Raw genomic sequence first — 17,410 nt, 5'->3', positions numbered from 1 at the left:
TCTCTAGACTTAATAAATCAGGGTAACAGAACAATTCCTCATTAAGGTCTCATTTCATTAATCTAAAATTGAACAAGACATTTAAGATCATTCAGGTCAAACTTTGTGTCTAAATCAGTCTTCCTTCTTGAAAGATGATACTTGTTTTGGGAGACCTAACCTAAACTAATACAACCTGATGACAAAAAATAAAATTGAAATCTCCTTTAGGCCGGATAATGAGTCTGAAGTGCTCAGTGGTCTTTTGTGATATATGAACTTTATTCTACTCTAAACATTAAATCTGTCAGACCCAATATAAGACAAATGTTATCAAACAATATTCTCTCCCATTTTAACTTGTTCATTATCTCCTTATAGCCATCTGGGGTTTTGCACAAACAAGGGCAGATATTCTTAGACCTCAGAAGAGGAATGCTGTCTGTGTCTCATGTGTCTGTGCTTGCCATATGCGATCTCTTTATTTTATGAAATACCTGCAGCACAGTTGTTGGTGCAAAGTTGAAAGATAATTTATTCTGTAAGCACTGTGTTGCTCCTGTAGGCAGCCAGTTGGCTAAACTGACACATTTCTTGTTTGCTTCTCCATTCTCACAGGTTATTATTTATGTCACAGGCCTACATGAGTTCCCTCGATCCAGAGCTAAAATGCCTGAGGAATGATGATCCAGTATTTTGCCTTCTTCAGGCCACAGTCAAGGTACAGTAATTGCGTAACATGGGTTATCTGCTGATTATCACAATATAGGTTATTACAAAACAGATTATCTGCTGATTATCACAGTACAGAGGTCTGCTGCCATGAAATAGTAGACACTTGGAATAATCTTACTGCACTGCAAGAATCTATTGGCCTCACAGAAGACTTAAAGTGAAATTTACAGGTTCTAGGCCCTATTACTAGACTACTTGCATTATGAATCTTTTAAAGCTGCTCTTAGCCCCAGTTGCTTAATAGTGGAACTGCCTTCTCTATCAAGAGACATCAAATTGCAGTGTGCTGTTTTATGAAGGCCATATCCTGTACCTGAATTTACATGTATATGTCAGTGTCTGGTCTGTTGCTTAAGTTTTAATATTCTGCATTTGAGAATCAGAAGAAACCAGGATAAGCAATTAAAGAAATCAACTTAATAAATAACTATTTGAAAATTATTAATTTATTAAATTATTGAACTTGTTTACTTAATTAATTGAAAATATCTAGCATGCCAGTAGCAATACTGCTGTGCTATTAGCCTGAGAGTAGTTCAATTTAAAAAGTAATAACCCCTAGTTGACTAATATTAATATGGTGAATAAATATGCTACCAAGAAAACTGTTTATGTTTTCAAGGAAGCCAAGCATCTGCACATGAACATTTTCTGTCTTGCAGCAGAATGTTATTCAGTGTCTGAGAATACAGAGGGGAAAAAAAGCCTTTGCTCTTTCTCCTTCAAGACAGACAGGAGCGTGTCCACTTTCCCCAAATATCCATATATGTGACACTCTCTCATGAGCATTCAGTTGCTAGAAGAGTAAAACTTTTTTATTCCTTTCAACAAACATTCTGCACATGCACCTCCTGTGTGTGTGCACTAAATAAAGGAGGAAGGAAGTCCTGAAAGACCGTCTGTGTGTTCAGTTGTGAGCTCCCAGTGGGAAATCAAGGCAAAGGACACAATTCTCATACAAATGGGCAAAGGTATCTACATTCCACAGTGCCAAGCAACCATCAAATCCAGAAGAAATTCCTAGTCCTCATCCTTGCCCTACTTAAGGCATCTGGGAATCATTGAAGTCTTGCAAATAACTGAAAATACTATCCCTCTGGTTACTGATCACATCTTGCTGAAGTATACATTTCATCTAGCCGTCGTAATTTTCTCATCCCTTTTACCCCATATTGTGAGACAGGATATTAAAATAAGTTCTTCATATTTCTTTGACAGAATGTAACAACATTTTCCAGGCAAAATGTGTCACAATTTTCTCCACAGTGTATTATTGTTATTTCTCTAGAGCCATAAAAATTGGCATACCACAAATGTCAACAGTGCTTATGTCTTAGTGGGGAAAGGGACTATAAAAATAGTATGGATACTTTTGTAAGAAAAAAAATTAAAACTTTTCTAAAATAGTTGTTTAATAAAATAAATGATACCAAAAAAATCATTAGAGTTTAGGATAAAAGTCTCTTCCTGCAGCCTAGGAAGACCTTTTTCCATATGTTTTTATCATCTGTGATTAATAAACCCACCTTGAATTTTTGCTGGTAAACCCTGATACGACATCACTGTGCATTACCTCTTTGTTTCTCCTTGTTTGTATTATGATGCATACCATTACAAAAAGGTAACTAATAGTGACATTTGGGATATATACGGCAGGATTTTTAGTATTTACTTTGGCAGATCTTAGATTTGGTGACAGTGTCAAGAGTCAAACACTATCAATTTGCCTACATTAGAAAAATAATGAGGCAAGAATGTAAGGAGTGCTAAACAGAGGTGTACAGCAGAACTCATCATAGCACCTATTTTGTACCATACCTAAATCATTTTCAATAATTACAAAAGATAAAAACGTGGAAACAAGGTCCCAACATCCACAGTTCTTGTGAAAAGATACTGAGCAGAAAATGCTTATTTTTAATCTAATGAAGTCAGTAAGCCAAGTTCTGCCTATTATGCCATGACTTTAGCATAGCTGCTTGAGTTTATCAGTGTAAAATTTAGACTCCTATATTTGTACTATCTGAAAATACAGAACCACAATGCAGTGGTGTAAGGTGTACAAAGGCGGCAGATACACTGAAGAATTTACCACAGGAAGAAAAGTTGTCTATAGCAGTGAAAGCTCCAGTTACTCAGAATAGAAAACCTTTTTTTCAGCAGAACAGTTTCAGCGTTGAACAATTATTTTTCAGCTGCACATCAAAACTTTCCAGCACTTTCCAGACAATTTCTGTCTTGTTCAAATGCACTAATAAACTCCTGATACAACTCTTGATACTGCTTATCAACTTGCGCATGGCAGTGTTTGTTAACTTGCAACAAGAACATGTTTATCTTTTTGCTACACTCAGAGCAAGCAGCAGAACTGCAAGTTCCTGTAAGAAGCAGCTGGCAAGTGGCCTGCAGTCTAAATAGACTTTGGTTTGCTGTTTTATGTTTTGTTCCCACACCTTTTCTCAGCACAACATTTTCTATATTCTTAATGCTAAAGATTGGTAATTGTTATCTACAGCCTGAAATACAAAAAAAAAAGTTCCAAAATAAGGTACAGCATCTTAAAATTATTATTTGTTCTTTCCAATCTTTTAACACCTGAATGTTAAACACATAGACCAGGACTGGGAGATGTAGAATCACAGAACAGAAACAAAGTCTCTATCTATCTCTCAAATGTGTTTAAAACTCTATGTTACTGCTCTAACACTGTCATATTCCAGAGTATTAGCATAAAATACTGAAGTGGTTTTACATGTTCCATAGGTAGAATGGGAAAATATATTTTTCTGTTCTCTGTGATATAAGTAAAAGGTGAGAATATGTTCTTGGAATATATAATGTTAATACCATCCAATATTATCCTTAATTAGAAATGGTAACTTTTTTGTTGAATTAAGACAAACTTGCTATTACAGGTATTGTCATACACTCCTCAGAATTTCATGTTCAAGTATGCTGCTCTGCTCATATTAATTCCTAGCGAAATCAGTTAAAACTGTGTAGCTAAACAGTTTGTCTGTTTCGCATGATCAGGGTTGTACACTGTTTTTCAATCCTGTTATTAACAATGACAAACGAAACTTTCTGAGGGAGTCAGTTGAGCTGAAGCTCGTAACGCAGCAGTTCACCATTTCTTGCAATCTTGCGGGTAACCTCTGAGAAAAAGTCAACGCAACCAGACACATCAAACGGCAGCGATAAAGGTCCGGTGTGATCGCTGGCTGGCCCGACCCAGCTCCTGTGTGCAGCAAAAAGGACAGAGCCGCAGCGCTGCAGGCAGGGGACGGGTGTCTTCCAGCCTCCCACCACGCTCACAGGGCCCTGCCAGAAGGCACTTCCCCCAGCTCCAGCATCGCACGGCACCCGCTTTCTGTCACGCGCACCAGCGTGTTGCACGACCCCCTGGCCAAGGCATACTTCTGTTACACAACCCGCCACAGTAGATGCATGTCTCTGTTGCCGGACATGGTGCATGGAGTGTCCTGCTTTATGAGAAAATCAAGAGCCTTGAGTTGACTAATTGGGGTAATTTTTCCACTCGCACACACCATACTGGGATGTTAGCAAGAAGTACGTTATCAGGAAATTGCAGCTGTGGCTCAGTCTTTACTTTCTGGCAGGAGTGTCTTGAAAAGGAGTTACCTCTGGTTTGGGTGGGGTTTTTTTGACTTCTTGGAACTTTGTTTATTAACTGGATAATCTGCAAAGGAGGAGATAGGAATAGAGCTGGTACAGAAAGATACTATTTTAAGGCCAGAGCTGACTTGCGCTGACCTACTGTTCCAGATTAAAACGCATCCTGAAATTAGCGGGTAGCTGTACGACTCCCTCTGACAGGCGAAGTGCATGCAGTGCCTTACCTTGCTGAGGGGGTACTGAAGGCATTCTGCACCTTCCTGTGAGTGGCCAGAGGGCAAATCAGGGCCCAGACCCTGAATCTGGAACCTCTTGAATTTGCAGCATTCATCTCCTAATACTCAGATTGGAACCAAAACGCCACAGTTTTCATTTCAGATATGGTCTAAGAAGAGGTTTATTTTCCTTTTTGGTTTTAGATATACCCAGAGTTTTAGAACAATATTATTGTGAAATTCTGTTACAAGTTAGAATATACTTATAAGGTAAGATTATTTTATATGAATTATCAATCTATTTAATCTAGATTATTTGAATATGAGTCCAGATTAGATCACAGAGTCTATGTTTGATTCCAACTGCAATCTGAAGATCTTCTGGACACACTCAGTTCTCCTTACTGCCAACTCCAGTCATAGGATAATTTTGTTATGAATTAGTTCAGAACTCCAAAAATTACTAGCATGGATTCCTTGGCTTTATATATAGAATATCTTAGTGCTTCCTCTGAATCAAAATTAACTTGCGGCATTCTAGTTAGGTATTTATGCTGTTCTCACCATTGAGATCTCCAAAAGCTTCAGGGAGCAGTCATAGCAAAGCTGTAGATTTCTATTTTAAAGGAATATACAAAGTATTATTAGTCATTGGAAAGGTAAAGAAAATTTTAAAGTGGCTCTTTCTTAAAACAAAACAAAACAAAACAAAACCAAGAAGCAACAAAAAATCATTTTGGTTAAGAATTCCAGTTGCTCAGTAGTTTATTTACTGGGTAATATCACCTGTCAAGTCCCACTACTGGATAAGTCGATAATCTCCAAATATTTTAGCTTCTCTTTTTAAAAAATTGCTTAAATGTAAAGTAGGTCATATTATCTTGATGAAAACATGATTATGAAATGTGTGATTTTTTTAATGATGTCTGTTAACTTATGATTCCTTGTATTTCTACACTGTATACACACTGGCAAATCTTCCAGCTATGATTAAGATTATGTCAACACTGTACTTCTTAACTTACATTTGCACTTGTTTGTAATACAACCATAAAGATCCACTTCAGTCAGAATTTTGGCACTGGGGGTTTAAATTTGGAAAGAAAAATGTTTATACACATTTAAAATTAAAGGAAAATGAAAACAAAACCATTTACACATATATAATCAGCCATCAATGACAACAAATCAACAAAGTCTGAAACAGTTTTGTATAACTGAGAAATGTAGTAGTGACCATTTATTAATGGAGTTTATTTTTGTATGCACTTCTACTCCCACAACTAACCATTTAAGGAAAAGATACATTGCAGGCTCATCATGCATACTGGTCTGCTTCATCTTCCCTTAGTTCTGGCCACATTCTTGTCCCCTGTTCTGATAACTAATTAGGTCTTTATTCTATAGACTTATTTACAGCATCTGCATAGTAATTTATGTCTTGAAGCTGACTTATTACTCTGTTTGCTGTAGCTCTTCCCTTTCCCACATCTTTCTCTACCACAGTGCAAACGTAGACGGCTTATCTGAGATTTTGGAACAGCTTCACTGTGACACAGGTACAGTACTGCTTCCTGCGTTCAAACTCTGCTTCTGTTATTTCTGTAGGCACATGCCCTACAGGTAACGGTACAGGGAGCTGCGCTGGTATCCCCTCAGTCCTGCCTGAAGCAGAACTGATACGGTCTTAATTCAGTATGAAACTGGATCTAACATATCAGAAGACAAATAACATAGTAAATAAATAAATATTAATAAAATGGATGAGCCAAGTTCTGTATTCTGAATAACATTTAAAGTAGCGTACATACAGTTGAGGTAATGTTCAAAACTAGAGATAATAACGGGTTTATTCAATACATAAATGAGACTGGTTTATCTTACTCACCCTATTTAATAACTCCGTATCTTTTCTGCTATTTTTGCTTATCTATTATGAGACTGTTGGTAATCACAAAAACTTTATATATAACTAAAAACTAAAATGCTGTTAATGCTCTTCCATTTTGTAAAAGAACAAAAGTATTCTCGTATTACTCATTTCTTGGCACACAGCAAACATTTAATATCTTTTCCACTGTGGAAATTCCATTTGAAAAATATTACCTAGTTGCTACTGTTCTAACTTTTAGAGCAACACCATGAATTTGTTGGTTCATGTTAATAAGTCTTGGTCCTATAATTAAAAGAAATCTAAATCCCTAAGAAGAGGCTAATAGAAATGTTTCCTTTGCTCATATTTAAAAAACAACCATCCAGCAAAATTATCTTTTACAAAATATTTAATATTGCAACCTACTTGCAGCCTACTCACAGACCAAGTGCTGTTAGCTTCAGTGGACAGTTTTACAGATGAGTTCTGCAGTCCTTCCTCTGGGGCTGTATCAGATTCAGAGGTTTTTGTGACATACTATTTCAAACCAAAATAATTTAAATACTTAAAATAAACAATTTGAAGCAAGTATTTGGATGTGAAGGTTTAAGTACACATCTCAAACCATGTGTTTGGCTCCCATTTTCTAATGCTTGTTATTCAGTGATAAAAATGTGTAAAAAAATTACAATTGTATGTCAGGTGATTCCTATTAGATATAAAAGGGACTGGAATATAGTGTTACTGATTTTGATTCTCTTCCTTGAATTTAATTTCAGGATTGATAGGTCTAACCAAGTATTTTTCTTGACAGCAGTGTTATATGATAAATATATTTTTACATATTTATGGAGCACATGTTCAGAGGGAATCTGACTTTAGCTGTGATCTGTATGTATATAAGTAGGTCTGCATGTAAGAATCAGCTGTTGAGATCTACAAGTTATACATGCAAGAAATTTTATGAAAGACTGCCAGTTAGGAAATTCTGATATCCTTGAAGGATTACAGGTAAGATAAGATTGGATCAATCCTCAAATCTATCACAGTATTCTTTATATAGTATTGTGACTAGCATAGCCCCCAAAAGACTTATAAAAAGTAATTAAAATTCCAATCTGTTCATATTAGCAGTGTCTTCTATATAAATGTGATACAATTTATAGCTCTGGGAGTACTCCCTCCACTGATCCTTAATATTACAGAACTTCATAGAATATGTGTGGTCTCTTTTTTTTTAAAAAACATTTTCAATCAGATGCAGACTCTTTAGCTGCTAAAGTTTGCTAAACATACAGATAGCAAAGAACTTTACTAATAATATCAATAATTCAATTAATCTAACACCTTTGAAGTAACTTTTATAATTTTAAAGGCCGCATAAGCCTCGAGCCAGTCTGTGTTACAATACCTTCCATTTATGTCAGAAGGTGCTAGGAATCATCTTGTGATGAGTAGTCCAAATAGAAACACTGCAGTAGTGATATGAAAATGTAGAATTCATATAATGTTTTTCTACTGCTTTTTGTCTTTACATATATTTTAAATGCTGTTGTATGTTGAAACACATGTGGAAATGTGTTTTGACCTGTGAATATAATATTGTCCAACACAGCTCATTCTGTCCTTCTGGAAAGTAATTTTCTTGTTATTGTGGTATTTATCTGGGCATCAAAAGTTCCAGGTTCCAGTCATAACAGCAAGCTTGCTTTGTGACCTATAGGACATGACTTAACCTGTAAGATTTTCCTGTCTGGAAAATGAGAAACAGTCCTTTAGTAGAATGAAGAAGAGCATTTCCTTGGGGATTCAACTTTAATATAAATGGGGCAGGGAGAATCTATCCAGCTAGTTTCTGGATAGTTTCTTTCTTATGTCACCAAATATTTTGAAGGCTATTTAAAGATATTAGCCACTGTCAGAGAGGCGATGTGACGCCACACATCTATTATTTGTTTTATGCTAGTCAGTGAAGTCAAGAGTAGATTTAACAGATACCAGTTATAGTGCTGGCCTACACACAGTTACTGAAATAAATGTTACTAGCACTGCACGTGTCAGACTGATGATACATTGCGCTGCAATATCCAGACAGAACCAAACCATGTTTACATTTGTATGTTCTGCCATTTCCTTCAAGAACTGTGGAAATTTGCAGACTTCAGGGGAACCTGCAACGTAGCAGGAATAAACTGTGCCTGAGGGACGAAGTGTAGGCATTCCTGTCCTGGAGATCTCTCACGCTCAGCTGGAGGGGCAAAGAGAGGAGCCGTGCAGCACAACTGCATTCCCCATGGACTATGCCATCCTTCCTTCCTCAAAAGCCCCAGCAAGAGGTATGCCCACACAAAGATCTTTTGAGTTGCATAAGCATAGAACAGCTGAGAACCCACAACATCTTTTTTCTAGGTTTAATCATAAATTTATTTTGGGACTGCATAAAAATTTTGATTTGAATATTTTTGTGCATTTAATTTAAATAAAAGTACTAGGCAGATCTATTCATTTGATAAATAGCCTGATTAATGTTCTTAAAAGCAGTTACTGTTCTACATGAGATCTGCTACAGCAGGCGTTCAAATTAGCTTGCAAAATCTGTGTCATGTTTTCAGAGACATACACACTGAATTCTTATGTTAAAAACAAGTTAATCACACCAAAAGAGTGAAGCTCTCACTCAAGCCAGAATATATTCGTCTTCATAATACCATGCAGTTATCGGCATGTCCCTTGGATTTATGACTTACGACATTTGTTTACCAACAGGTGGTTGCATATCTTGCCATTTATATTTTAAGCAACAGTAAACACAACTAAAAATAATATAAGATAAACAAAATAAAACTCATGGGTTTTTTTAAAAGTGTTTTTAGAGAAAAGCTGTACTTATAAGCTAGGTCTTCAAGTAGTTCACACCAGGCCCAGCAACACAGAAGAACACTGCAAGAGCAATAAGGATTTTTAGGGGCATTATGATAGTGTAATGAAAACACATCTGCCCCCAAAAGTCCCTCATTTTCCCTGCGGTAAAGAGCCATGCAGGAAGTGGTGAATGCTGTGGAACATCAAGAATGAAACTATAAAGAAAAATCTTTTAAGTTAGAACAATTTTCCAACAATGCTTCAGGATTTCATAATTTCCTGTTAGTCCACTGCATAGGAAAATTGTAGTTTTTCAAATAGCTTCTAACTCATTACTTTGGATGTATACAATGGTTCTGTCCATTCACCAAAGTGAATTCTGAAGCAACTATCTTAGAAACACTATTAGTACTGGGAAGCTAAAAACATTATGCATAAAGCACAGACAATCCAGGAAAATTTTTGTTCTTTCAGCTCCCAAAAAGCAAAAAATAAAACAGAATAATCATCATGAACAGTTGACGAGCATCTCTTATTTTTAAGGATTTACTTCAGTGACAGTGAAAACATTAGTTTATATAAGAAAATGATACATAATAAAATTATATAACATCTTTCATTTTAAAGAACTCAAAAATATTTTCCAACCAACCATGCTGGCAGTTTTCCATACATACAGAAAGACCACTCAGAGTAAAAATGCAAAGAGGACTCCCACGTTAGTAAAGACTGAACACTCCATACTTCTAAGTCTCCTTAATAAAACGGGCAGCACATCTGAACTTCTAGTTATGCCTATTCAATTGACATGCCTAATGAAAAGTTACTCTTTTAAAATAATCCACACTAAATAGTACCTAACAGGCATATTCTTCAATGGATTCTTGTAGCATAATGTATAAAATATAATAATATCATTGAAAAAAGCAATGCTTAGTTCCTCATATATTATTTAATATGGTGTTCTGTGTAATTAATATACTTGCTCTTTGTTTGTTCATGTTATAGTGTAAAAAATGATCCCAGTTCTTTCCTCGGGCTCCAGAAATTTTACTGTGATCTCACTTGTATTTTTTGTTGATGTAGGTCCAGTGATTTCAGTGGAGATACTGCTGACTTACACCGGCATCCAGGCACCTACTGACAGAGGTGTGTGCAGTCTGTGTGATTCAAAATAGGCCTTTTATTAAAAAGAAAGTTTTATACAGACAGCAGCAGCATCAAAGCAAAAATCTAGATTATGCTGACTTTTAACAGACTTTTTTAGCAATAGCAATATATAACAAATAGAAATACCCCTTCGGTAAAATTACTGCATTCAGTTATTTTTACTGAGCCTTGTGGGGCAATCCTGAAACGTCCTGAAATGATTTTTCTCACTCTTATACAGGCTTTGTTGTAGATGACAGAATGCATTTTGTCTTTTTGTTTTGCTTTGTTTTAATTCTTATCGTGACCTACAAAACAGGTACCTACAAAAACAAAGAAAAGCTATTACTTTTCAAAATTGGTGTCTAGCTACTATTTTATATCTGTTCATATAGAAAGGCCATGGTTCCAGTAAAAGGATTTGGACTGTCAGACTGAAGCTGAGACACTTAAAATAGCAGAAATGTATCAATATTACATTACAGTGGTGAATTGTAGCCTCCCCCATTAACAGCTAAATTAAAATATTACATCAGTATTAAGTGAGAAGAACAAAATAGTTTTGTTTGAAGTTATCAATGTGTATCAACGATGTAAGCATTCAGTATATTAGGAAATCAGATAGGACTGATGCATCATTTTTAAGACTTCTTTTGAGCTGCGCTAGCAGCAGGTATGCTCCAAACAGGGAAAGAAAAAAGTGTACTGGACCCTATCTATAGAGAATGTGAAAAATAAAATGTTAATAATTGAAAAGCCTTACATCCAAGAGGCAGTCAGAAATCAGTGGTAACCTTCTGAAACCAACTGCTAATATGTAGTCATATTTGGCTAGCTCACAAAGCAAGTTACCTCAGTAACAGATGTGGTTTTATTTCTATTCCTATTATCTTCATTTATTCTGTTCATGTTGTAGAAATGTCCTGAAAAAAATCCACAAGCTGAACAACACCTGTCCATTCACATGTCACCTACATAAACATTGCCTTTGCGCTGAAACCTTGTAAACAGAAATTATTGGGGCATTTTGACAACAGGCAAGAAAAAAAGGTGATTCTTTGTTTCATTTTTTTATCTTTGTACCTTTACCAAATTCACTACACATCTGCATTGTTTGACTGAGAAAAGCGCATGACCATGCGCATGACTTGCACCAAGAGATTTGCGTATTTATTAACTGATGTGCGCTGTGAGCAGAGCAAATGATGCCTTAAATTCATTAATTTAAAACCAGAAGCTTCATAGTCTCAAGCTGCATGGTCTGAAGTGGACTTGGCAGTTCATGTAATACAACCACTTTTCTACCACTTCTTCCACTATAGGTGCAGCTTCCAGGTGATAGCAATGTTTTCCCCTAATATTTTAAAGCCATCAAAAAAAACTTCAATTTTTTTTTGCTTCATAACCTCTTAAATATGATTTTTTTAAGGCAAATAAAAAAAGGATTTTTGAGTTATACCTTTGAAAAATATGTTCTGAACATACTTGTGTATGATTGCATAAATTTTCTTTGTGGCATGAGGTCCAAGTTTTACATAGGCAAGCAGTGCTGACACATAACATTATCATAGAGAGTGAAGAACAAGATGCAATTTGAAAATCATACCTTGGATGTCTGTGTTCTTGCCCTGGGAAAACTCTGGATGGCTTCATAGGAAGGGATGACTGAGTCTGTAGCCTCTACTAAGTCAAAATTTTTACATGTTCCAGGTAACAGGTTTCCAAACTCAAGGTCACTACCTCACTCTCTTTTTTTTTCTATGGCTAGATCAGAGCGGGAGTCACAAAACTTCTCTGTTGCAACATGGGGTCAAGAAGTGTCAAAGGGTGAGGCCCTGATTCAGAAAATGCAGGCCACAGACCAATCTCCAAGCCTTGCCACTGGATTGTGGTGGAGATCCTAATCTTTTCACTGCTTTCAATAAAATTTCAAAAGTAAACAGGGTAGGCCATTTGATAATCCTCTGCTAATTCAGTGTTTGTAAGCTGTTTTTCAAAGGTTTGCTTCAAAATGCAGAAAAGTCATTGGAAAAATGTAGTTTTAAATTTATTTTAAATAGAAACATAGCTAATAGGGCTTTCAATTTTATAAATTATAAATACAATAAATAATTGGAGTTTATATTTCTAAATATTATTTTTTTACTAGTTCATGACAGTTTTTATCTCAAGGAAAATTAATTTTTATTCCAAACATACCATCTACTTTTTATCTTCTGTAAATGTCTTTTTTTCATTTCAAACAGCAAGATAGACTGATTCCAGGTATTTAATTATTAATGCTCTGGATACGCAGTGCACTTCAGGAGTCTCAGCTCTGAGGCCACCACTCCATGCTGCACGCAAACCTTGTGGGAAAATCAGTGTGAGAGAGAGATCAAATTTTTATAACATAGATGTTTAGGCAATCTATCACTGTTTTGTGAAATCATCATTAATTTGGGTAACACATACAAAATGAACATATATTTAACATTTAATATAGACACATGATATCCATAGTAGTAGAAAATTGTCTGTTTTACTGCACACTAGAGACAAACAGGAGCTCTTCCTGTAAGCTTACTAGTGGGAAAAATGTGAATAAAAATTTTGTATGAGGAAGGCTTACAGAAGTGTAACTGTGTTCTTTAACACTACTTATTAATCATTTATTAATTCTGTAGCTAGGTTATTGGCACGAGAAGGAATGCATGTCAATTTTATGTACCTTCAGTAGAGAATCAAATAGAACCTGTTTGAAAAAAATATCTAAACACAGCTGGTTAACAAAGTGCGCTAGGTAAAGCTATGTAGCCATACAAAATTGCATGTTTTAATTTAAGAGCTTTAAAGTAATAGTTGGTGAGAAGAAACTGCTGTATTTCAGCAGAGCAGAGTTGATCTTTGCTGCTGTTTGGATATGTAAGTTTGTTTCTCTTTTCCCTTAAAGCAAGATCTTCCACATTGATCCACTTTCTAATCTCAGATTCTCTGCTCTTATGTTCTCAGAATACTAGCGAGGAGACCACAGGAGTCAAACCAATCCAAATCTGACAACTTGTAACATCGGACAGGTCTAGAATGTGTTCACAAACTAAGTACTATAATTAAATAATAAAAAATTTCTACAGTTAAATTTGTTCATGAAAACCTTCTCATAAATGCTGCTTTTGAATACCATTATTTCATGCAAAATAGTAGCTAAAAGGCATATTAGCAGCACAATTCCAACCTAAGCTTTTCCACATCAGATTTCAGACTTTAAAAAGTGAGGAATCAGTTGCACTGAGGTTTGGGTATGTCCTATTTCACATGTGTAGCAATTATATTGCTATAAAATGTAAAATACCAGAATCACACAAAAAAATCTTGACAATTCAGCATGATCCCATTTGCATGAGTATTCAGATCATGCAATATAGTCACGCGATATATCACATACCAAAAACTTCGCTTTAACAGTGTAGCACTCTGTAACTTCATCTGAGTTTCCCGGCCTTTTTGAAATATTCAAATTAATTCAGTCTGATTAGGTCAGCACTTAAAATTAATCTGACTGAAATGAAAATGTGACCACAATGTGAATGTCTAGATGTTTATGTGTAACTTAAGCAGGTGATTAGCTGGCGTAAAATGTCAAAACTATGACAGACGCATTTACACTGACTGAGAGGATATTCCTGTATGTATACTGTATACGTGAGCCATTGTATAAATTCTATTGTGTGTACTATGTTTCATTCAGTCTTAAGTATATGTACAGTATATTCAGAACCACAAGAAAGTTCAGCTTATCTACAATATTTCAACAGTTCCTAGAATCCCGTAAGGAAAGTACAAATACATAATTTTTAAGTAAAAATTATGCTTAGATTCTTTAAGATATCAATACCAAAATGTAAGTAGTAACATGAATTTAAACAGCTCTACCAAGCTCATGTTTATAGTCCCTTACTCACAAAAATATATTCTACAACTTTTATCAGTACAAAAATCAGTAACCTTTAAATTGATTCGTAGATACAGACCGTACACATGTAGACACACAAACACACACACGTAAAAAACCAACTAGTTGAAGAGATACATTAAAATTGAATGCTTTGTGCGCAAAAAAAAAAACAAGGAAGAGACTGACAATACGCATTAACGGTGTTTATATGATGATTTCAAATTTTAAGCTGCCTGTGTTTTCTAGGGACTTCCTTTTCTCCTAATTTGCCTGCATCAAATGACCACTCTTTGAAACATAACTTCTTCTTTGGCTTTAGCTGGCTTTTTAAGAGAAAACGAACAACAGTTAGTAAACCTTTTTTTTTAAAATGTTCAATTTTCAGAGTGATTGTAATTTCTGTCCACTTTTTATTGCTTAAGACAACATTAAAGTTAGAATAATATTACTTCTTTAAAGTGTATAGTAGCCTTTTACTAAGTGCAGCAGTAGTTTACTACTAAGTTTACTGTCCGCTGTAAGAGCCATAATGTACTGGTTTCTTTTGCAGAACAAAGTGACCACCAAAAGCGGGACTTTGTGGGCCAGTTGGATAAAACATAAGCTCATCTCGCCCCCAAAACCCCGACTCTGGAACCACAGCCATCTGAGATTCAATTTGTAAGTAAAGTATTTTTGTTAAGATATGCCCAATCAACTGAGAGAATAATTGCTTATAAAGTGGGTAATTTTCAGACTAATAAAAGAGAATATTGTAGCCAAGTCACAATACACACTCCTTTGCTTTCTGGACAGCAGGAATTGCTAACAGATACTGTTTGTTTTTATTCACATTTTAGGATTTATTTATTAAGTAGGTAAGCAGCACCTTCTATAAGTGTCTATAAAATGACATCGAACTCCCTCAGAGTAAGTGTTATTTATTAGACCCAGCACTGAAAATATTCATTGAGCTGTCTTCTCAAAGTGAGTAACAACTTGTTTATCTGTTCCACTATATTTCACACTAAAGTTGACACATTACAGAAAGATGTCTGTCATTATTCTAAATTTGTTATTTGTACAATAAGCTAGAAAATATTTTCACTTGAGACAGTTAGGTCTCTTCCCACTAAGAGTGGTAGTTTCAAGTATTCTGCTGTGTGTCTAAATCTCACTACCCTCAGCATTATGTTTCTTAAGAAGTTCTTTCTTAAGAACTTCTTTCAGAGATGAGAGATCTGTAGACAAAAGGAACATTTTCTAAGTCCTCGGTTTATAATTCCTACAGAACTTCTAAATAAAGTCCGAGTTTAAAAGCATTATAGTTTACACTTGAGTGACTGAAGTAGGTAAATGCTGTCAGTTACTTTAAAAGAAACTAATTACTGTGCTTGAAAAGCCACTGTTGCATTTATTCTGCTTTTAGTAATCAAAGTACAGAGCCAAAGAATGCTGTCCTTGCTGAACTGCTGGACATTCAGCAAATACATCTTGAAAGGAAAACGCAGAGAAGTTGATGGCAATTCCGGCTGACTAGAAACGTTAAAATAAAACGTATGGCCTGTAGAAAGATGAATTAACCGACTTATTTATGGTTGCGATGATTTATAAGATTTTTCTTACTCTTATTTCACACGGGCTTATCAGACGATGCCTATCGACACCGCTCCTCACGCGCACTGGCAGCGCCCGGTGCTGGGCGAAAGCCGGACCCCAGAAGCCGCGCGGAGGCACCGGGACGGGACCGGTGGTCGGGCCCCCGGGAGGAGCCGACACCTGTAGCTCCCGAGGGGGCCGGGCGGGACGGCCCCCGGCCCCCTTCCCCGCACGGCGGCGGAGCGAGGCGGGCCCCGGCCTCCCCGCCCGCAGCCGCCCCCTCCGCGGCCTGCGGCAGGTGGGCGCGGGGCCGCGGCGGGGGGGTTGGCGGCCGGGGATGCGCGGCCCCGCGCCTCATCCGCCCTCGCCCCACCGGCGGCGCGGGGCCGCCTTTCCGCGGCCGCGCTGGATCGGCCGGCGCCCGCCCCGCCCAGGTGTCCTCCTGGCGCGGAGCGGCGCGGAGCCGCCCCATCCCCGCGGCGGGGCGCGGCCCCGACTGTCCGCGGCGGCGGAGCGGGGCTGCGGCCCCACCTGCGGGCCTGGCAGGCGGCGGGGACGTGCGCGGGGCCACGCTTCTCCCCGCGGGCGGGCGGGCGACGCGATGGCGGGGGGGGGCGCGGAAGGAGAGCGCAACTTACCGCTGGCCGGTGCCCCCGCAAGCCGAGAATACCGCAACGCCCGAGGCGAGCGGGGATCCCGAGGAGAGTGTGCCGCTCGCCCGGCGGGTTCCCGTGCTCGAAGGGAGCCGCGAGCCGGCTCCTTCCGTTGGCAAAATCCTGACTCATTACATAAAAAGATCACCCTGCCAGGCGCCCAGAAACATTTCTTCATCACGGTCACGCCACAAGCTAAACAAGAGGCCACATCGAGGGGAGGGGGAGAGGGGGAAGCGGAGGGGAAAAAAAAAATCCAGAAGGTTTTTTTTCCTTAAGATTCTCTTCCTTTAAAAAAAAAAAGAAAAAAAAAAGTGCAGCGAGGTGAAAAGGAAAAAAAAAAAAAAGAGCAGCCACCAGGAGAAAACTAGAGAAGATTCACTCATTGTTGCCACAAAGACACCTCTCCCCTTCCCACTCCCTCTCCGTGCTCGCTCCTCCGACAGCGCTACAAAGACGTGCGGGCTGCGCCGCGACTTGCGCGCGAGCCGTGGGCTCCTCAACTCCGCGGGGGCCGTGCCAGCAGGCCCGCGGCTCGCCGGCCGCCGGGAGGTGCGTGCCGAGTCCGCGACCGTCCGAAAATTATTTTTTTTTTTCCTAGAAACTACCTCCAAATATAGTATCAGGGAAGGGGCATTCCTAGAAATTCGGGAGACGTCAGAAAGGGAAGATTTGTGAAATTCAGCCTCACTTCCTGCAGAGGGCTCCTAGCGCAGGGAAAAAAAAAAAAAAAAAAATCAAGTGAGCAATAAAGTGCTTTTCATGCTTCTCTGATCAGATAATGGTTAAAAAAAGA

At 37.8% G+C, this 17,410-nt stretch overlaps 3 long non-coding RNA genes across 4 annotated transcripts in view; 1 reads left to right on the top strand and 2 right to left on the bottom strand.

Moving 5' to 3' along the window:
- Positions 1 to 3,630: 3,630 nt before the first annotated feature.
- On the bottom strand, positions 3,631 to 4,696 carry LOC147598849 (uncharacterized). Its single transcript, XR_015260183.1, has 2 exons — positions 4,575 to 4,696; positions 3,631 to 4,414 (listed from the first exon to the last, which is right to left on the bottom strand). It is a non-coding gene; the product is annotated as an uncharacterized LOC147598849 (long non-coding RNA).
- Positions 4,697 to 5,135: 439 nt separating this feature from the next.
- On the bottom strand, positions 5,136 to 17,235 carry LOC147598848 (uncharacterized). The gene is made up of 3 exons (XR_015260182.1): positions 16,600 to 17,235; positions 5,591 to 15,926; positions 5,136 to 5,181 (listed from the first exon to the last, which is right to left on the bottom strand). It is a non-coding gene; the product is annotated as an uncharacterized LOC147598848 (long non-coding RNA).
- The window catches only part of LOC147598845 (uncharacterized), a 50,527-nt gene continuing 48,054 nt past the window's right edge, over positions 14,938 to 17,410 (top strand). For both annotated transcript variants that reach the window (XR_015260180.1, XR_015260181.1), the window contains exon 1: positions 14,938 to 15,043. This is a non-coding gene — a long non-coding RNA (uncharacterized LOC147598845). The remainder of the gene's footprint in view (positions 15,044 to 17,410) is intronic.

The sequence above is a fragment of the Chlamydotis macqueenii genome, chromosome 15, assembly GCF_036417535.1.
Source record: "Chlamydotis macqueenii isolate bChlMac1 chromosome 15, bChlMac1.mat, whole genome shotgun sequence".
NCBI classification, from domain to species: domain Eukaryota; kingdom Metazoa; phylum Chordata; class Aves; order Otidiformes; family Otididae; genus Chlamydotis; species Chlamydotis macqueenii.
This window is presented reverse-complemented; position numbering and strand designations above follow the sequence as displayed.